A 12,479-nucleotide genomic window follows, 5' to 3' on the forward strand; every position below is an offset into this window, starting at 1 on the left:
TGTGTGGGGGATGTGTGCGAACGTCGTTCTCAAGGGGTAGAGGACCCATACCCCCCTGTCTGGTGAGCCTCCCTCCAGCACTCTGCAGGTGAAGGCCCTCTGGGTATTTTTTGTGGGTGGGGGCAGCCAGCCATGTTGGGGTTATTGGTAGGAAATGGTCTGGGTGCAAATTAAGGCCAGTGTTGGGGTCCAAGTGCTATAGCCACGGAAGCTGTGTGACCAGCCCACACTAGGTGCTGAGGTCAGAGTCTCCATGTTAGAGACAGAGCAAGGGCTGCGAAATGGCCCCCTATAGCCTAACTTTACAGGGTTAGCCTATCCCCAGATCCCTGTAACCTGGAGGTCCCTCCCTGCCTTCTGCCCTGCTGCAGTGGCCCGTTGTCCCACCCAGGATTCCAAGTCCTGGAAATTGGGCCCAAGGATTCCTTTCCCACCTGGACTGGGGTGAGGGGGTAGATATGGGATATCCCTTCAGTGCACCCCAGTGAATGCTGAGCAGTTGGACAGGAGGACGTACTGGGAAAACCAGGTTCTCCGAGGCAGTAAGGAATGCCAGGGCCAAGGCTGAAATTGTCCAGGTTCACAGCATTTCGGGTCATGTTCAGCCCAGAGTCTGAGAGGCGTCAGGGATAGGTGACCTGGGCTCGGCCCCAGCAATGCCCACTGCCCCACCAGGCAACTCCTGACTCCCGCTTGTGAGGAAATAAACGAATAAATAAACCCCACCATCTCCGATGATTTGTCTTTAATGAAAAGGATTCGTTTGTCCAAGTTTGATTTCCAAAGCCGAGGCGATTGCCTGGCTGGAGCGCATATATTCCCCATGCTTCTCCTGCAGCGGCTGAAGGCGCCTCCGCCTATCCGTCTCTCTGGGAGGGCTGACGGAGGCGTTGGTTTATTGGGGATTTAGGGGTCGGTTTAGGCGTTTTTGTTTTGGGGGTATTGATGGGGAGATAGGTGAGAACCAATTCAAAACGAGTTAGCAAGCGCATTCCGCTGGCATCTTCTTTCGCCCCCGACTTCCTGCGGCTCTGCCCGAGGGCGTGCTCCCTGGACCACATTAGGGCCCTGCCGCCGCGTGCCAGCTTCGTTCGCGGCCGAAATTTGAAAAAGGGGAAAACGACGCGATCGACTGGAGGCCCCCGCCAGCCAGGACTGGTCACCCGCAGAGGAGGAGGAGAAGGAGGACGACGACGACGAGGATGTGGATGGCGGCGCTGGCGGCAGGGACCAGCGTCCCTCCTTCGCGCGCCCGGCCGGGCCAGCCAGCCGCCGCCCCGAGCAGGGGTCTTGCCCGCGTGAGCTCGGTCGCTGCGGCTCCCGCCCCTGTTGCGCCCAGAGCTCAGCCACAGATGTCCAGCCACAATTCTCGGTTGGCCGCAGACTCGTACAAGAATTGCGTTTGGACAATCAGTGGCGAAGCCCCTGAGTTCAGGGCCCCGGTCTCCTGCGGGGTTCGGCTTTGCTCCTTAAAAGCGCCAGACCAGGAGATCTCCAGAGCTGCGCGTCCGACTACCTCGCAGAACGCTCAGCGGTCGCGGCCCATCCCGCGGTAAGGTGGACGAGCAAGCACGCGGATCCCGACCCTGCATGGGGATCCCCATCGTCCCTGGCGTGTGTCTCCTTCGATCGGCCTGGGGTCCCTAGAGGAGCCCGCGTTGGGTCTGCGCCGCCCGAGGTCAGGGGAATCTCTTCCGTCAGGCCCGGGGAACCCCGACTCCCCTCTCCCCGCCCCCAGCCTGGGCTCCCCGGCTCGCCGGGAATCCGGAAAGCAGGGGCCCGAGGCCGGGTGGCGTTTCCGAGCCCGGGGTCCGGGCTGCTGGACTCGTGGGTCCCCCGCCCCCGCCGTCCCCGCGCACGCACCGGCTCGGGCGCTCTCCGCTTCCCTGTGGCTGAGTCGCAGCCGGGGCTCCGGCGGTAGCGGTGGCCCCGGCGGCTGGGAGCGCTGGAATGCGCCGCCGGGTCACCTGCCGTGCCCGGGTAGCCGGGCTGGAAGCCGGCGGGCTCGCGAGGCGCAGGGCTGAACCCGAGCGGGCGCCTCTGGCGGCTCGGGGCCGGGGCGGGCTTTTAGTGGGCCGCTCCAACAATACGGGCCTGGCGCGGAGAAAGGGGCTCGGCTGCAATTGGTACTGGATTTGAATAACGCCACGGGGCCATCAATGGTCATTGTGTCGGCGGGTAATGAATCTCCGCTGTCTCTCGAGCTGGCCAGGCAGCTGCAACCTGCGCTCAGGCAGCTCTTAAAGACATAGCGTGCCCCTCCCCAGGGGCGCCCCCCCTCTGCACCGGCCGGACCCCTCGCCCTCCCACCCCCACCCTGCGTCCTAGACTTCCAGTGCCCCGCCTGCTCCCTCCGCTGAACCCTTTGCCCATCGTCCCCTCCCTCCCTTCTGGGCCAGGCACCCGCATCTCCGCCCTGCACTTCCATGGACCTGACTCCGGCCCCTGGCCTTGGCTGGGCTACCCAAGGGACTATCAAGGACCAAACCTGGCCTCTGGTCTGCATCTAAACTGAGGCCTCTGGAGTCCTCCTTCCTTAAGCTTCTGCCCCAGGGGCTTCTAGCTGGAGGGTGAGGGGGAACAATCTGGAGGTCAGAGGGTCACCCCCTTAAAAGACTCTGCTGAAGCCTAAGGGAAGGGTTGCAGTCCTGACCCGCCAGGCTGAAGATGCCATCTCCTGACCACACCCCCACTAGGGATCTGCAGACTGTGGGGACCAAGGATAAGGGCTTGATTCCCAGGACACCCTGCAGGCTCCTGGATACCTCAGCTCTGGCAGGGGATGTGTGTGGAAGAGGGGTGGGGAGAACGGGGGTGGTAGTGAGGGGAGAGGGGCGTGGAATCGATTAATGCTGTCTTGTCATTGTCTCTTCCACTGGACAGCCCACCGATCCAGGAGGACAGGGGCTCTGTCTAGCTTGAGTCACCCCACACTCCCATTCCTGCCAAGTCTGGTGTAGAGAAGGTTCCCATCCTACTGGGAGATACATACCCGGTTTCCCACCCACAAAGCTCAGCCTAGCTTTCCCAATGCACCTCACACCCCTAAGGTGAGAGTGTGGCCATTCTTCCCACGCCTGTCCTCCGTCCACCCCAGGGTTCCCCAGGCCCCCAGAACTGGCCTGCCCTGCAATCCTCTCTTTTCCTCACAGTCTGTGGGCCGCCTCCACGTGCCCTGCTGAATTGTAATTATCGGTGCATCTATTCTCACTCAGACAGGAAGTGGGTCCTACTGATCTCTGTGCCTCCCCGGCCTAGTACAGTACCATACCCCCCAATCAATCTTGAGTATCCATTGGTGACTTAAAAATGAACCACATAAACCTCTGAGTGTTTCTTACAAAAGTTGAAGAAATATGGCTTCTGGGGAGTAATACTTAAAGTGGGGGTTTTCTAGAGAGGGAGCCCTGCTAACCCAACTCCGAGGTATGCGCTATAAGATAATAATATAATAATAATGGTAATAATAACAACAACAGGTGCTTTATGTGCCAAGCGCCGTGTGCTTTAAAGGTAGCAGTAGCCTGTTGACTACTCGCAACAACCCTGGAAAGTAGGTACTGTTATCAGCCCCATTTGCAGATGAAGAAACTGAGGTTGGTGGCAGTTAAGTCTCTAGTCCGCAGCTGGCAGGTGATGGAGTCAGAGACGGAACCCAGGGTTGTGGAACCCACTGCACACTTACAGTTTCCCAGCCTTTACTTCACAGATATGGAGGGGACTGACGTAAATACACACTCCAAACGCAAGACACAGGAGAACACTCTGTCTCCTTATAAATTAGAATCCAGTGCTGGCCATACATTGCCCTGGCAGGAACACAGCCTTGACGGAGCGGCCATTGTGGCCTCCACACAAGTGGAGAGCTCTCGGGCCTGTCGGGACAGCCACATCCTAGGAGGAGGGTTCGTCAGCCTCCAAGGAATGTCAGGGCTCTTTAAAGGCCATAAGTCCTGGGCAGAAAAGGGCTAATTCGCCTCACCCTCAGGGAAACTGAGGAGTCTAGAAGGGTCCTACGGCTAGTCAATGAATTGATATTTATTGAAGGCCTACTGTGTGCTAGTCAGGGACTCAGCAGTGGGCAGATGTCCCCAAAGGAGAAGCACAGGGGAGGCAGGTCACAGGCGTGGGGAGAGCTGCCCTGGTCAGTGAGTGGGGGGTTAGGTGAAGGTGGGCGGGGCGCTGATGCTGGCTCTGTGCCAGCAGAGGTTAGCGCACACTCCAAAGCTAATAGGCAAAAAAGAACTTGGTGAGTTCTGGGAAGGAAAAATCTGGAATGGCTGGGGCACGGAGAGGAAGAGAAAGTGAGATGAAGCTAGGGTGACACTGCCCGCCCTGTAGGACACAAGGAGGGTTCGTGGTTTTTATCCTAACTGCAATGGGGATCCTGAAAGGTCTGCCAAGTTCAGATTTACATTTTTAAAGGTGTGCTGGCACTGATGTGTAGAGAATGGGGTAAGGGGGAAGAGGCAAGCTGGACCACAGGAGACCAGTTAAGTTACTGCTGGTTTGCCGGTGAAAGTTCAGGGTGACCTGGGCTTAGGTGAGGCAGAGCGGGGTTTCAAACTGTGTTCTTGGCAGACCTGGTGGCCTTAGGCAGGTCACTTGGCAATGAGTAACATTTAGTGGCACCTGAGGTGTGCTATGTATATGCTGGAGGCTGGGGGGAGGGGGCAGAGAAAGATGAACTGTCTGATACTGCCTCTCCAGAAGTATCCATCCAGTGGACCAGTGGCCAGGCAGACACACAAATACCCAGCCAGCCCCAGTGAAAGATGCAGAGCCGTAGGAAAACATTTGAACGGAAATATTAGCCAAATTCTCTGGGACTATAGAAGAGGAGCAATTCATCAGGGAGGCTGTGGGAAAACTGGAGGAGGCAGCACTGACTTGGGCTCTCCGGGCAAATGAATTCTAATAGCCTGAACCTTAGTTACTGCCTCTGAAATGGAGCCATTATGCCTGGCCTGCCTCCCTCTGGACGGTTGTGGTTTGGGGAGGACACAAACACGCGCTGCGTTGGCTTGCAGTAAAGTTGTATCATTATCTTCACACACATGTGCACACATGATACATGTTCAGGCTCATCCATGCACTCAATGGTTCCTAGCCTCTTCCTTAACACCAAGGCTCAGGAAGAAGGCAGCAAAGTTACCCACACTGCCAGTTAAGCATGGCCTCCCCCCCAGGACTGGCATTTGACCAAACGCTGTGCCCAGCACAAAGGACATGCTCAGTAAATGTCTGTTGAATGAATGAATGCATGAATGAATGAATGCCTTATTGGAGTAATAAGTAAATGAATGGGTGGATGGACAGACAGATGAATGAAAAAACAGATGCTAAGACACTTGAGTGAAAGATGAATGAATAAACAATTGACTGGGAACATGAATGCTGCCAATCAGCTAAGGTTCTAGGTGTGGAACTGGAGGCATTGCTGTGCGGAGGCTCATGAAAGGGGCCAAAAGGGGGCTTCTTTCATGCTGTGGCTTCGAGTCTGTGTTTCAAAGGCAAGCCCAAGGCCCAGAGCACGGCAGATAGGTGCCCAGGGAGCAGTTGTGGTGACAGGTCAGTCGGGCAGCACCTCTGTGCCAGATATTTCCAACCCTGGAGTCCAGTCCCTAAATGTTCCCATCAAACCAGGTTTCCCCGAGGCCTGGCCTCAAAGCTTGGGCTGTGCCATTTCTCAGTGTGTCTCCCCAGGCCAGCCGCCGCCTGCTCAGGGCTCCAATGTCCCCATCTGTACAGAGAATGCTCATAGAGGAGCGGGCCTCTTACGTGGTGACCGGCTGAGTGGCCTGCCTTCAGAAATGAACTGACAACCTAACACGTCCCAGTCTCGGAAGATGACAAAGCCAGGCCACTGTCCCCACACAGAGGGAATGCCTAAGAACCCCAGCATGCAAAGAACCTACATAGCAGGCTTCAGTTTATAGAAGATACCCGTCCCCGTGAGACGGTGAGGGCAGGGCAAGGCAGCCTTTCAACTGCAGCAGCGCACCTGGCCGCTTCACCCGTTTCATACCGCGCTGTTGTCTTCATTGCACTTGCTGCTCTCTGAAAGCCTCTGACGGACCAGCTGTGTTACTTGTCTGTCCACTAGAATGTCAGCCCTCTGTGGACAGGGATCACGCCATGTTCATTGCCATAATCCCCCTCCCCCCCGCAGAACAATGCCTGACTCTTACAAGGTGCTAACTTTTATTAAATACCTGGGTAAAGGGATAAATAGACAGGCAGATGCATGGGTCATTGTAATCCAGGTAACAATACTGTGTATGAAGCACTGAGCGCTGGGCCAGCCCTTTGCATGGATCACTACTGCTTTGTGAGAAATGCCGTTACCCTCCCAATTTTGCAGACCCAGGGGCCTGAGGCTCAGAGGGAGGAAGCGACTTCCCCCAGGGACAGACCTACTGAATGACAGAACCAGGTTTTACACAGCAAAGCCCATAACCTTAACCATGCCACCAGCTGACACATTTTACTCTATTACCCCAGCATCCGGTGAGGTCGGACACATCAAGTTAAAAGTGGGGACTCAGACATAGTGTATGATTCCATTTATAGAAATATCCAGAATAGGAAAATCTACAGAGACAGAAAGCAGATTAGTGGTTGCCTAGGGCTGGAGGGAGGGGAAGTTGGGGGACATGAGGAGTGAAGGCTAATGAGTACAGAGTTTCTTTCTGGGATGATGAAAATTTTCTAAATTAGATAGTGGTGATGATTGCACAATTATGTGAATACGCTAAAAACCATTAAATTGTATGTTTTAAATGGGCAAATTGTATGCTATGTGAATTACATCTCAGTGAAACTGTTATTAAAAAAAAAAATTGGAGCTCAAAGATCTCCCTTTCGCCACTTACGTACGAGGCACATCGCTTCACTTCACGTCTCTGAGCTTCACCTTCCTAATTAGTAAAATGGGAAAAGTCAATGTCTCATGGGGTTATTGTGAGCATTAAATGAGATCATGCATGCCATTATCCCCATTTTATCAAGGACGAAACTTGGGCCCAGAGAAGGGAAGGGAATTGGCCCAGAATGCACAGCTGGTGGATGACAGGTGAGGGCCTGGGGCCTGGGTCTCGGCACCGCTACGTCTTTAGCGTTATGTAGACTGGATGGCTGTCTGTGCATCCACCCAACCCCATCACCACCACCACTCTGTTCCATCCTCCACCTTCTCCTGGCTCCGAGGCCCTGTCTCCTTACTGCTCATGCTGGGGTACACTGAGGTATCAAGGTTCCCCCAGAGCACAAGACCCCTTCTCCCCCAGCCCCCACCCCGTTCCCCTCCTGGGGCCATGATGCTGTCTTGCTTTTGCTTGTAATAAAGAAAATATCTCAGCTACCCTTCCACGGTTGCTTGGCAACCCCAAAGGGGGGTGGGGGAGCAAAGGGGAGGAGGAGAGGAGGAGGACTCTGGAGCCAATCTGGAGACAAAGAGTAGGATTTGGGTGACATGGAGCCTGTTCTTAGTGCTAACCTGGCCTGGCCAGGGCAGCGGGTGGGGGGTGGGGGCTTCCTCCTACCCCAGTGTCTCACACCAATAAATATGGATTAGGGAAATGGGCAGAGTTTTTCCCACGGGCCTGAAAAGCCACATCTGACCTTTCTACCCCCTTTATGTACCAACGTGACAGTCACAGAGAGCAAAGAGCAGGACCCCCTGAGATGCCTCCCCCATGGCCTTCTGACTTGGGGAAACTTTTCACCCTCCTCCTTCCCCTGGCCCCAGACCAGGTCACAGGCCCGCCTGGCCCCTGGCCCAGGCATGAGGAGAAGGCTGGTTTCCAGGTGGGAGTCAGGAGCCTCCAACCTCAAGGGTCCACCTCAGGCCCTGCCCGCCCGGACGGCACAGAGCCAGGCGTGAGGCCCTGGGTCAGCCTGGAAAGGCACTCCCTGCCTCCTGTGCCAGCCTCTGCCCCACGTCTCCGCACTCTGTGCCCTCTCCCCACCCCCCCTCTGCCTGGGGCCTCCTCCATAAGGAGCCCTGTTCTCCGCCAGTCCCTCTACCTCCCACTGTCCCCCTTCTCTCTCCCAACCTCACTTCATGCTCCTCTTTTCCCACCACCCTCTCCTCTTGGTTTCCCTCTTTCCCTCTTCTCCACTAGGGTGAGTCTGCCCCAGTCCCCCTCCTTCCGCAGTTCCTCCTGAAAACTAGGAAGCCCTTGAAGCCGACAGTCCCCTAAGTGAAGATGGCAGGACTGGGTTGGGAAGGAGGGAGTGTGGGGGGTGGTGATCTCTCTCCCTGGTGCCCTGGCTCGCTGGCCCAGAGGCCGGGGGTGGAGAGAGGCCGCTCTGAATGGAGTCAGTGTAGAGACAGGAAAAGCAAACACTACAGCCTGGGCCATGCTGACCGGTTGCGGGGAGAGGGGGACAGGATGGGGCAGGGGCCTGGGCTCATCTCCTCCTCCCCCAGCATCCCTCTCCCGGCCCCTGAGGGTCCATGACTTCCAGGGCCCTTGGCCCACAGTGTCTAGAAGGGGAGTGGGTTTAGGGGCTGAGGACAAGCCCTCTAGGATGCACCTTCGCCCTTTCCCAGGAATCTTTCCCGGCCCCAATGCCCCACCCCCAGTCTTCTTGCCCATTAGATGCCAAGAAAATCTGTGGCTGGGAAGGGCTGTCTGGCTCCTGAAGGCCTGCCTGACCAGCCCTTCTCAGCAGCAGGAACTGGGTGGGGAAGTCACCTTATGCCAAAGGCGGCCTCAGCAGTGCTATCTGCCTCCCGGGCCGAGGGGGACCCCAAGATGCTCTGCCCAGGTGAGTGCTACTCTGGCCCCGCAGCCAGGCAGCGAGGGGAAGGTGAGGCTGTCCTTGGGGCTCCCTTACACACTGCAAGTCCCCGAGAATCTGACATTTTTTGTTAGACTGTCTCACCCTCTGTCTGGGGTGTGTGTGCCACTGGTAGTTTGGTGAGAGAGCCAAAGGGATAGTTTGAGAAATTGTAGGTAAAGTCGGGATAAGAGGAAACAGGAGGGGTTGGAGTCTAGGGAGCAAGACTCCTGGATTCCAAGCCAACTTTTGGGTTAAACTTACGGAATCCGGATGGTTTCCTATCATGGCTTCCTTTGAGCACTTTGGATTCTAAAAGACTTTTGGAATGAGCTCAGAGAGGGCTAGCAACTCTTCCTGGGTGACACAGCAAGTTGGCAGAGCTGGGACTCAAACTCACCGGGCCTTCTTAAGACGCCAAGGGCAGTGTTTGTGTTATGGACGCCACATTTGGTCACCTCTCTTTCCCTCTCCACGTACAATTTGGTCTCTCTGGATTTAGGAGGGTGGACTCTGGATAGCACCTCCCAGGGCCTCCTTCACTTTCTGTCCTCTCTCCAGACACCATGTCCAGGGCCGAGCAACCCCTGCCTGGGCATCAGAGAAGCCACATCTCCTCTGACTGTCCCTGAGAAGCCATGGTTGGCCTGTGCCTTATGGATCTCAAAGAACAGGACCCGCTTTGCTCTCGGTGTCTAACTTCATGCTGTAATCAAAGCCCAACCACTTTCTGGAAAGGAAGGTTACCAGCCGACTGTATGCCACAGCATCCCCACAGTGCCCACTTTGAGGAGCCCTGGCTGTGGGACGTGGCTAGGAGGACCCTGGCGAACAGAATCAGGCAGCCCTCACTGAGTCAGTCACTCTACTGAGGCCTTCCATGAATGGTCCCCACACTCCTACAAGGTGGGTTCAACTTTACAGATTGGAAAACTGAGGCACAGAATGTTGAAGTAAGTTTCCCAGGACACACTCCTGGGAAAAACCAGAGCTGGGTTTCGAACTCATAGCCTGGCTCTAGAGCCCGGAGCCCTTAAATGTTCTCCTATCCTGCCTCTGAATCCTAAGAGGTCTCCACTAGAGGTCATTGTGTCTAATCCCCTTCACTAGGTGTCTGCTCACAGACAAGAATCAATCTCGTTTTTTAAAGGCACCTGCTCCAAGAGTGGAATTCCCCCTGGGAGTCATCAGACATTTATTTATTCATAGCCTTCTGGCTGGGAGAAGAGGCCCTCCCACCGAGAACTCACCAGGGTCCAGCTGCCTCATTGCCTCTCTCTCCTCCCCACTGCGGTATAATCAGAAGTGAACCAGCCTTACTCGGGCCTCAGCTCCCCAACCTTCAAGCTGTGTGGGCGTGGACAAGTGACTCAACCTCTCTGAGCCTCAGTTATCAACCGTAAATGGGTTAATGATACACCTGCTTCGTGAGGTTGATGAGGTTTGGATGTCAAAAGGGGATGAAAAGACTATACTTTCCGGAATTGTTTCTATATAATTTGTTACTGGAGAATTTTCTCTGAACATACAGAGCTCCGAAAACCTCATGGAGGCACAGCGTTCCCCTGAGTATGTGGCTGGCTCTTGGTCTTTTTTCTGTAACTGTCATTTGCCATTGATAATTCTTCTCTTCCTTTGGGAGAGGAAGAGGAAGAGGATGGCTCCCGAATGGTCTCCATCATCATCATTAAACACACACACACACACAACGATGAAAGGATTAGTGATCACACACAAGGATGTAAATACTTATCACCATCGTCATCATCACCACCATCCTCATCATCGAAACACTGCAAGATCAGAGCCCCCAGCTTTTGGCCTGACAGTTTAGTCTCCTTATTACAGATAGGGAAATTGAGGCCCAGAGTGGGCCACTTGTTAGGGTCACATAGCAAATTGCTGGTGCAGCAGGAAGCAGCTCTCAGCCCTTGGATCGCTGTCTCTTCTCCTTCCGGTCCTCCTCTGGCGTGCCCAGGGTCAGGCCCTGGCACCCAGTCCCGCCCAGGCAGAGCCCAGGAGCGAAGTGAGCAGCGTTTGGAGCAGTAGGCGCAGAGACGGGCGCGTTCTCAGCCCTGGCTCTTTGTCTGCTGCTTTGTGATGGTAAGTGCTGCTCCTAAATCAGTTCTGTGACACTTATTGTTGCCCAGGGCGCAAAGAGTCTACACTTTTCCCCTGAGGTCAAGAATGTGGCCGGTCCCCAAGCCGCCGGGAGCAGGGGCCTGGGTGGCTGGGGCTGGGGCTGGGGCCTCACCCCGAGCTGGGGCGAGATGTGGGGGGGAGGGGGTCAGCGGGAACAAAACACTTTGAAATGCCTCCTCTCCATCACTGCCAACATTGTCCACTGGCCACGGGGGGCCTGGCACCGCCTCGCCGGGGCTCCGGCCCCCAGCCCTGGCCAGGCCAGACCCACCATCTGAAAATGGACAGAAGGTTATTGTCCCTCCCTGCAGTCCTTTGTCTGCCCCAGTTCCAGATGTCTAGGCTGGGACCAGGGAGCTGACCCATGGTGGGCAGGAGGGAGGGGACAAAGGGGGAGAGCACGGGTCACTGCATCCTGAGGGGTCGTTCCCAGACCCTGAGATCCCACCCAGCCGAAGCCCAGTCACCTTCTGGGCTGTCTCAGCCCTGGGATTGTCCCTGTTCCTTGTCCCTCCTCCTCTTCCACCAGACCAGGGGCCAGCTTCAGGAGGGAAAGCTGCAGGGGTGCAGGAGCTAAGAGCAGGGCACCTTGGGGCCCCCATAGCTCTTCCTGGTAACTGTGATCTTGGGCTAGTTGTGCCCTTCTCACAGTCTGCTGTCCCCATGTAGGTACCACTGGACCAGGGTTCATTCATTAATAAAGTAAGGACAGAGCCCTCCTACGTGCCAGCTCTGTGCTGGGTGTGGGGGTGTACAGTGGTGGGTGGGCCATCCTGATCCTTCCAGATTGGGGTTAATGGTCATAATAATAAGAGGTAATATTGCCATCCACTTTCTCTGTGTTGGATACTAGCCTAACCACTCTACCTGCATTATCTCATCCTTTCACAACAAAATTGAGGAGACAGTAGGTACCGTTCTTATATCCATTTTCCAGCTCTGGACACTGAAACTCTGAGAGGGAGAGCCTCTTGCCCAAAGCCAGCTGCCAGGAAGCAGCAAAGCCGGGCGCCTAGCCCAGGCCAACCGCCGCCACCAAGAGGAATGATCTGCTAATAAATACTGGGAAGGTGTTGAGTGCAGAGCCTGGCACAGCTTCAGCCTCAGGCTACGGGAGCTGGTGGTGGTGTCGGTTCCACCTCTTAGTTTTCCCATTTCACAGATGGTGCCACTGAGTCCCAGACCAGGGAAAGCAAGCCTGCAGGGAGGAGCTCGGGGAACTTTAAATAGCAACACCAACAGCAATTCTGGAGCGAATAGGGCCCACCAGAGAGAGGCAGGCAGCCCCCTGTCAAACCCAACTCTGTGTGGACTTGGGCAAGTGATTTAGATTCCCACGCCTCAGTTTCCTCATCTGTAAAACGAAAATATTCCCTACATCACAGGGTTGTTGTGAAAATTAAGTTAGATTATATATTTAAAGCACTCAGCACCACGCCTGGCACACAGCACTCAGTTAATGATAGCTATTATTATTATTGTTCCGAACGGGGTAACAAGTATCCCTTTAACTTTCTCTCACCTGGGGTCACCTGAGGACAAGGCTCTGT

The 12,479-nt window shown here is 55.4% G+C and overlaps 1 protein-coding gene and 1 non-coding gene across 3 annotated transcripts in view; both read left to right on the forward strand.

Annotated features, from left to right (window-relative positions):
• The first annotated feature begins 92 nt into the window (after nucleotides 1-92).
• The window catches only part of CERCAM (cerebral endothelial cell adhesion molecule), a 28,677-nt gene continuing 16,290 nt past the window's right edge, over nucleotides 93-12,479 (forward strand). For both annotated transcript variants that reach the window (XM_074331118.1, XM_074331117.1), the window contains exon 1: nucleotides 93-1,552. The gene's annotated coding sequence lies outside the window, so the exon portion shown is untranslated. The remainder of the gene's footprint in view (nucleotides 1,553-12,479) is intronic.
• Nucleotides 10,253-10,460, forward strand: LOC141571456 (small nucleolar RNA U3). Its single transcript, XR_012496191.1, has one exon. It is a non-coding gene; the product is annotated as a small nucleolar RNA U3 (small nucleolar RNA).

The sequence above is a fragment of the Rhinolophus sinicus genome, linkage group LG04 (genome assembly GCF_036562045.2).
Source record: "Rhinolophus sinicus isolate RSC01 linkage group LG04, ASM3656204v1, whole genome shotgun sequence".
Lineage (NCBI taxonomy): Eukaryota > Metazoa > Chordata > Mammalia > Chiroptera > Rhinolophidae > Rhinolophus > Rhinolophus sinicus.